The 7308-nt window shown below is 39.8% G+C and overlaps 1 long non-coding RNA gene and 1 pseudogene across 1 annotated transcript in view; one reads left to right on the top strand and one right to left on the bottom strand.

Moving 5' to 3' along the window:
* The window catches only part of LOC128360818 (uncharacterized), a 33738-nt gene that overhangs the window by 2253 nt on the left and 24177 nt on the right, over window positions 1-7308 (top strand). The window lies entirely within an intron of this gene.
* LOC128360817 (alpha-2-macroglobulin-P-like) overlaps window positions 1855-7308 on the bottom strand; it is a 29740-nt pseudogene continuing 24286 nt past the window's right edge.

The following is a 7308-nucleotide window of genomic DNA, read 5'->3' as shown; positions in this document are numbered from 1 at the left end:
GCATTCCTCTACATTTTTCTCTGACCTCAACTCTTGTGAAGAATCAATACAACTTTCTTTCCAAATATGAGAGCACATGGTCATGACTTCGTACCACTGACATGTTTTGTGATGTAGATGTCCTCCACCATCATCACCTCCCTTGCCTTGCAAAAGCGGCAGTTACCTAAAGAAGGGCAATTTACGAGTTAAAGGTGCAATACATGACATGCATTTTTATATTCCTTCAATATTTATTTTATTTTAAAAGCAAGGTATTTTGTTGTTTTCCATTCTCATTATTTTCTTGTGAAACAAGTTAATATTTTGTGTTTATCTATGCAAGGATCCTTTTATTTGTTGTAATTAATTATCCTCCCGTGGCCAGTGGTGTTAAATATAATGACCAAGCCTCAGTTTGTTCCTGTTGTCGTTGACAACCGCAGATGTGATATGTACTGAAACAGCTCTGTGATTTAACCAGATATTAATCTACTGTATGGATCTACCTTTATAGAATTTTAACTATGTGTTGTCTCATTTGAGTTGTTCTGTCACGTCTTTTTGATCATCAGGCAAGGAGCTGCACAGATGATTGTCACCACCGGCCACATTGATTTGTTTCATTTCAACAGTCACTTCAGTCTGCTGAGGTTGAGCCGAATAGATGAGGGTTACATAAGGATATAGTGGACTAATGGACCTGATGGTGAAACACATTTTACTCATTTTACACACTGTTGGGCATCCATAAAATGTATTGTGCATTTTATAAGGTAGGCTAATAATCATTTTGGTATGTAAACTATTAATCTGCATAATAAATAGTAGTCTAATTACATTGGTCAAGTAAATGTAGTGTATTAATAATCTGAACTTTGGTGGAGTAGAAGCTTAATAGAAGTATAACATTTCAATACTCAAGTAGAGTATTTAAAATAGTACTTGATTAAATGGACTCTGTCACTTGTGACATGCACGAGTACTGGACCTGTGTTTTAGGTTTTCAGACCAGCAGCAGAGGGCGACAGCGTGTCAATGTAAAATATATGCTGACCACAGTTAAATAGTGGGTCAAATTATTTTTCCTAGAATGGTGAAGTCACGACCCGCCCTACTCTGCCTCTGATTGGCTAGTACCTATTACCTTCGTTGGTTAGGTTGGCTACGTATAGACACGAGAAGTGAGATTGGTTAGAGTTAGAGTAAAACAATTGGGTAAGCCAATCAGAGGCAGAAGTGGGCGGGTCATGACTTCACCATAGTATGAGCAAAATTTGGTACAGACCAGGCGGGGAGTTCTGCGTTATATCAAAAGGCCACCAGGGGGCGACTGTCTCTATACAAGTCAATGGAGAATTCACCAACTTCTCACTTGATTTCTAACCTCAGTTAAACGTTTTCAAAATGTGTTTATGATTCTTATATACAGTCTATGGTACAGACAGTAGTTTCATAAAGTGACTGGAAGCATGTGTTGAGGATGCTGGGTAACTGCTGACAAACTTCACCACATTTCACAGCCACAGTAAGTTCAACCTTATCATTGGTTTAATGGCGATAATGTAGCCACTGTGTTGTAGAAGCGACAGCTCCGAGCTAATGTTACATTAAACCTCCTGATAAGCTCAGTGTAGCTAGCCAATGAAAGCCTATAAGCTAAGAGCTGAGGTCAGGAAACAACACAACACTTAAAGTCTATCAGAATAATGGCGCATTTTAAATAATAGGGCTTAGTAGCACTTTAGCTTGGTCGTTTGGAGGTTACTATAACACTGACAGCCAGAATAAACATGGGTGTTCTTATACTTTGGGCCCATTTCACTTAAGAAAGTAGACATTCGTGATATGTTTATAACACACAAACACACAAGATATGGAAATTAAATGTAGTTTATCTTTATTAAACTGTATTGATACATTAGTCTCATCAGTAAGAGTCTGGGGCTTGAGATGTGTGACTTCACTTCACTCGTTAAGCTGCAAATCAGAGAAGAATTGTGATTACTTCACTCAAATGCACACTATCGGCATGTTTCAGTAGCTTTCTTTGGCTTCATTTGGTTACTAAATTGACACATTCACTTTAATACTATAGTTAATTAATCATTACGTGTTGTTTACATCTTATTGACTGATTCAAAAATGTCCTACATCTTTCTGAGAAATAACTAAATGTAATTAAAAAGTATTAAAAATTGGCAGGGTTCTTGAGCAATATTTGAGTTTTACTTTATGGTGCTGCTTATATAAGCTTGACTATGTTAGAGATTGTTACCTGCAGCACAAGGGTAGATGTATTCTACCTCATCCTGGTCACCTGAGAGGAGAAAGTATTATTAGATAACAGAGTTCAAACAGATAAAACAATGAAAGCTCCAAAAATTCCCAAACACAAAATAACTTCATGCTCAGGACATTGAGGGGGTGGGTTAAATCCCAGTGTATGTCAGACAAAACATTGAACATTGAATTTGTAGTTGTGATAATTGTACAGTTAGATAGAAAAACCGAGTATGTGATTTACTTGGTTGGTAGTAGTCATAGATCTTAACCAAGGCAGGCTTCAGGTTCTGCACTTCGAGCTCCTGTGTGAGATCTAAACTGTGTTTGATGGGTGTGTTCTTTATCAACTGTTAGAAGAAAAACACAATCAGTGATAAATCTGGAGAGCATTGTCTTGTATTTAACCACTGTGAGTTCCTTTCACCTTTGTTAAATACATGAGAACATGATCTTCCTTTACTTCAACACGATCCACCAGCACAGCGCGTTTGAGCTGTGAAGGCATGATATTCAGCTGTGTTACCATGACTTCAGCAAATGACACAAATATTGCAGGTTAAAATTACTATAGGAAGCTACCTGCTTCAAAGACTCTGGATGTGGGACAAATCCAGAAAGCATTTTGATATCCAGGATCACCATGTTTGTCATGCTCTCTTTTCCACTAAATCTGTATGGGAACCATGAAATATGTGATGTTACAAATAGTACAGCTGCGCTTTTCCATGTCTTGAATAACCTCCAACAACATGTCAGGATTTTCTGTGTTCTATAATGGCCATAGGTTAGATCTAATTGCTGCACATTACTTACAGGGACTGAAGGTTCAGAGTTAGTTTAGGTCTCAGAGATTGGCAGTCAGCCTCTGGTGTGACTTTGACACTGAGAGTGGTGACACCAGCAGGGGTTGGGATGTTATAATGAAGAGAAATCTGGCAAGTAGTGCAATAGGAATGTTTTAATGTTCATTCATTTTAATTCAGGAGCCTAAGATTGACATAAGACATAAGAGTTGTAGTGTATTGGCATGCAGGATTTATGTGTACAGAAGAAGAAAGTTAAGAGACACAGGAACCACTGACCTGCATTGCAGCACATGCAGTTCCCTTCACCTCCAGACTGTACTTTCCTGTCACATCCTGCAGTGTCTTCTCCTGGTAGAGCAGTTTGTTTCTATTGTTAACATCAAATGTCATCTGGCCACTGGGAGACTGGACTGTCACTGTGCTTGAACCCTCTAGACTGAACACCAGAGTGGAGTAGAGAGCCAGAGCCTGAAGAGCTACCACTGTGTCCTACACACACACACACACACACACACACACACACACACACACACACACACACACACACACACACACACACACACACACACACACACACACACACACACACACACACCTGTTTGTACTCACCAAACCTGAGGTCAGGGATTTTGCCCTTTCAAAGGTGGGAGATTACTGCTTTAGATCTTCACTTATGAAAGGTAGCAGCAAAGCAGGCCTGTTGTTTCCAACTTGAGATTGGTTTAGCATCCGCTTTTTTAACAGCAAGATGACTGGAGCATGCTTACACATCATGGAAAAATCCCCACAATGAAGACACACACTGTTGAAAATAAATTGACAGCCTGGAGTGCAGCTCTGCTTTAACCTCAGCTGCTCTGGATGTACCTGTGTAGAGGAGAAGCCTCCATAATGGTTCTGCTGGCCTGTCAGCCATCTAACGATGCGGCTGGTGTAGCCCAGGTCTTCAACAGTAGGGGAGGCGCTGAGTTTGGCCAGCATCACATAGGAGCTGATCTCCACAGACAGAGAGGCTGACGTTTCTGTTGCTGTCTGAGACCAGTGGAGGAAATCCCCTAAAAGCATCCACCAAAAAAAACAGAAAGACATGGGCATGAGGTGAGCTATCTCAACAGTAAGGCAAGGCAAGGCAAGGCAGTTTTATTTATATAGCGCATTTCATACACAATGGCAATTCAATGTGCTTTACATAAAACAGAAAAACATGTAATTTGAGAAACTTAAAACATACAATTAACCCCCCCCCCACCCCCCCATAATAAAAACAAAGTACAGCAGCATAAAATAATAAATTAGCTTTAAAATCATTAAAAGGACAAAGAGTGCAAATGAAAGATTAAAATGTAAAGTGCTTTGAAAGAGCTCAATCGTAAGCACAGGAGAAGAGAAATGTTTTTAACCTGGATTTAAAAATGTTCACTGTTGGGGCTGATTTCAGTTCTGCTGGTAGTTTGTTCCAGTTGTGTGCAGCATAACAGCTAAAAGCTGCTTCACCATGTTTAGTTTGAACTCTGGGCTCAACTATCTGACCTGAGTCAGTAGATCTCAGAGCTCTACTGGGTTTATATTCTACTAACATGTCATTCATGTATTCTGGACCTAAACCATTCAGTGATTTGTAGACCAGTAGCAGAACTTTAAAATCTATTCTATAGCTGACTGGGAGCCAGTGTAAAGACTTTAGAACTGGAGTAATGTGCTCTGATCTCTTTGTTCTGGTTAAAACTCGAGCTGCAGCGTTCTGAATGAGCTGCAGCTGTTTAATGCTTTTTTGTGAGAGTCCAGTCAGAAGACCGTTACAGTAGTCGAGTCTACTTGAGATGAAAGCATGAATCAACTTCTCCTGGTCTGTTTGAGACATAAAACCCTTCACTCTGGATATGTTCTTAAGCTGATAGAAGGCTGTTTTGGTGATTGATTTGATGTGACTGCTGAAAGTCAGATCTGAGTCTATCAGCACGCCAAGGTTTCGGACTTGGTCCGTAGTTTTTAGAGAGAGTGACTCCAGATGTTTACTGACAGCAATCCTCTTTATTGCCAAAAACAATGACCTCAGTTTTGTCCTGATTTAATTGAAGGAAATTTTGGTTCATCCAATTAGTTATTTGCTCTAAACAGTGACACAATGACTGTATTGGACTGTAGTCATCTGGGGACAGTGCTAGGTATATCTGTGTGTCATCTGCATAACTGTGATAGTCTACATTAGAGTTCTGCAGAATTTGACCCAAGGGCAGCATATATAGACTGAACAGTAGGGGTCCAAGAACTGACCCCTGAGGAACTCCACATGTCATAGCCACTCGATCAGATTCATAACTTCCAATGGTCACAAAATAACTCCGCTCTTCCAAGTAGGACCTGAACCAGTCTAGGACTGTTCCGCTGAGTCCTGCCCAAGTTTCCAACCTGTTCAACAGTATACTGTGATCCACAGTGTCAAATGCAGCACTGAGATCCAACAGGACCAGAACTGACACCTTGCCTGAGTCAGTGTTCAACCTTATGTCATTTAACACTCTAATAAGAGCTGTTTCTGTACTGTGGTTAGGTCGGAAACCTGATTGAAATTTGTCAAAAAGGCCACTGGAGTTCAAGAAATTACTGAGTTGATTAAAAACCACTTTCTCAACGATCTTGGCTATAAAAGGAAGATTTGAGATAGGTCTGTAGTTGGTTAACATGGAAGCATCCAGCGTTCTCTTTTTTAAGAGTGGCTTAATGGCAGCTACTTTTAGGAGTTTAGGAAACACACCTGATTTAAGTGAGCTATTTATTACTTGTCGCAAATCTGTTTGGACAGAGTTTGGACAGAGTCAGTAGTGACGCAGTAATGATTTCTTTTAGTATTATAACTCACCGTCATGTAATGCAACCTTGTCTAGGTGCTCCAGTAGTTGAGCACGGGTCTCCATGTCTCCAGCCATGGTGAAGACGTACGCAAGCATAGCTGCAGTGTAGGTGTTGTTGAGGTCACTGCTGGACTCTTTGAGGCAAGACAAGCTCTTGCTCACCACAGGATGCTGTAACAGATAAAAAATGTGATATACATATTTTGATCCACTCTCTCAATTTCAATAGATTCTAAAAAGCAACAGAATAGTTTTATTACTCATTATTTTAATATAATCTATTTGTGTAGAAATATAGGACCAGTCAAAGTTAGGACACACTGAATGGAAAAGTGTGTCCAAACTTTTGACTGTAATTCAACACAAATAGAGGAGATGACTGGTCGAAATCAGGCATTCAAAAATCATAGACAAGAAAAGAAAAACAGCACTTGCAGTCTAATAAGATGAGGTTAAGGAGGCAAAGTGTTGGCACTGCACTGATATTTACAGTATAGATGTAAGACAAATATGCAAAAAACAAACAAACAAACTGTACTGTAGGTTATAAAACAATACATTCCAACAATAAAACAAGTCCCTGATGCAGAAACAATAACATCATCCCCCACTGACATTCTACCCATGAACACACCAACTGTGTTTGCTTAAACTGACGATGAAGCTGGGGCACCACTGCCAAAACTTGAAACGTGTCTCTGCTGTTGTATTCTTCTTTTGCTACATGTATGCATTTTGTTTATCTCTGTTTATCTTGAAAAAAGAGATAGTTACTTGGCATCCACAGTACTTACAGCAGCTGAAATATTCATCTCCAAGAATGCAGCAGTGATGTAAGCACTGAGAGTCACTTCATCAGATACACCACCCTGTAGAGACGAAGCATCATAGAGACATCAAACACAAGACTGTATCTCTAACATAGTGATGAGAAATATAGTGCCCTCATTTTCATACAGATGACCTACCTTCATTCTGTTGTTAAAGAGTGTTCCTGACTTTTGGAAACAGCCATTGGGACGTTGTTTTCTCTCCAGCCAAGTCTTTGACTGCTCAATCTTTGCTGGGTCGATGTAGATGAAAGACTGTGCTTTGGCGAAAGATCTCAGTACAAAAGCAGTCAACCTGTAGATAAGTTAAACAGGGTCAGACATTTACAAAAAAGAGATGTGCCTAATCTTTGTTAATGTGTCACCTGTCACTCTGATATACTGATTATACCAGTTAATTAGCACTGCAGTCCAGCGTTGAAATCTGTTTTTCAGGTGTCTACAGATAGACATCACTGTGATTCAGTCATTTTCTTACCAAGTGTTCGGTGTTCCACCTCCAAATGTGCTGTAAGCGCCATCATGATGCTTGTAGTTCAACTGCCTCTGGTAGCC

The sequence above is a fragment of the Scomber japonicus genome, chromosome 6 (genome assembly GCF_027409825.1).
Source record: "Scomber japonicus isolate fScoJap1 chromosome 6, fScoJap1.pri, whole genome shotgun sequence".
Lineage (NCBI taxonomy): Eukaryota > Metazoa > Chordata > Actinopteri > Scombriformes > Scombridae > Scomber > Scomber japonicus.
The sequence above is the reverse complement of the archived record's forward strand: the minus strand, read 5'-3'. Positions and strand labels throughout refer to the sequence as shown.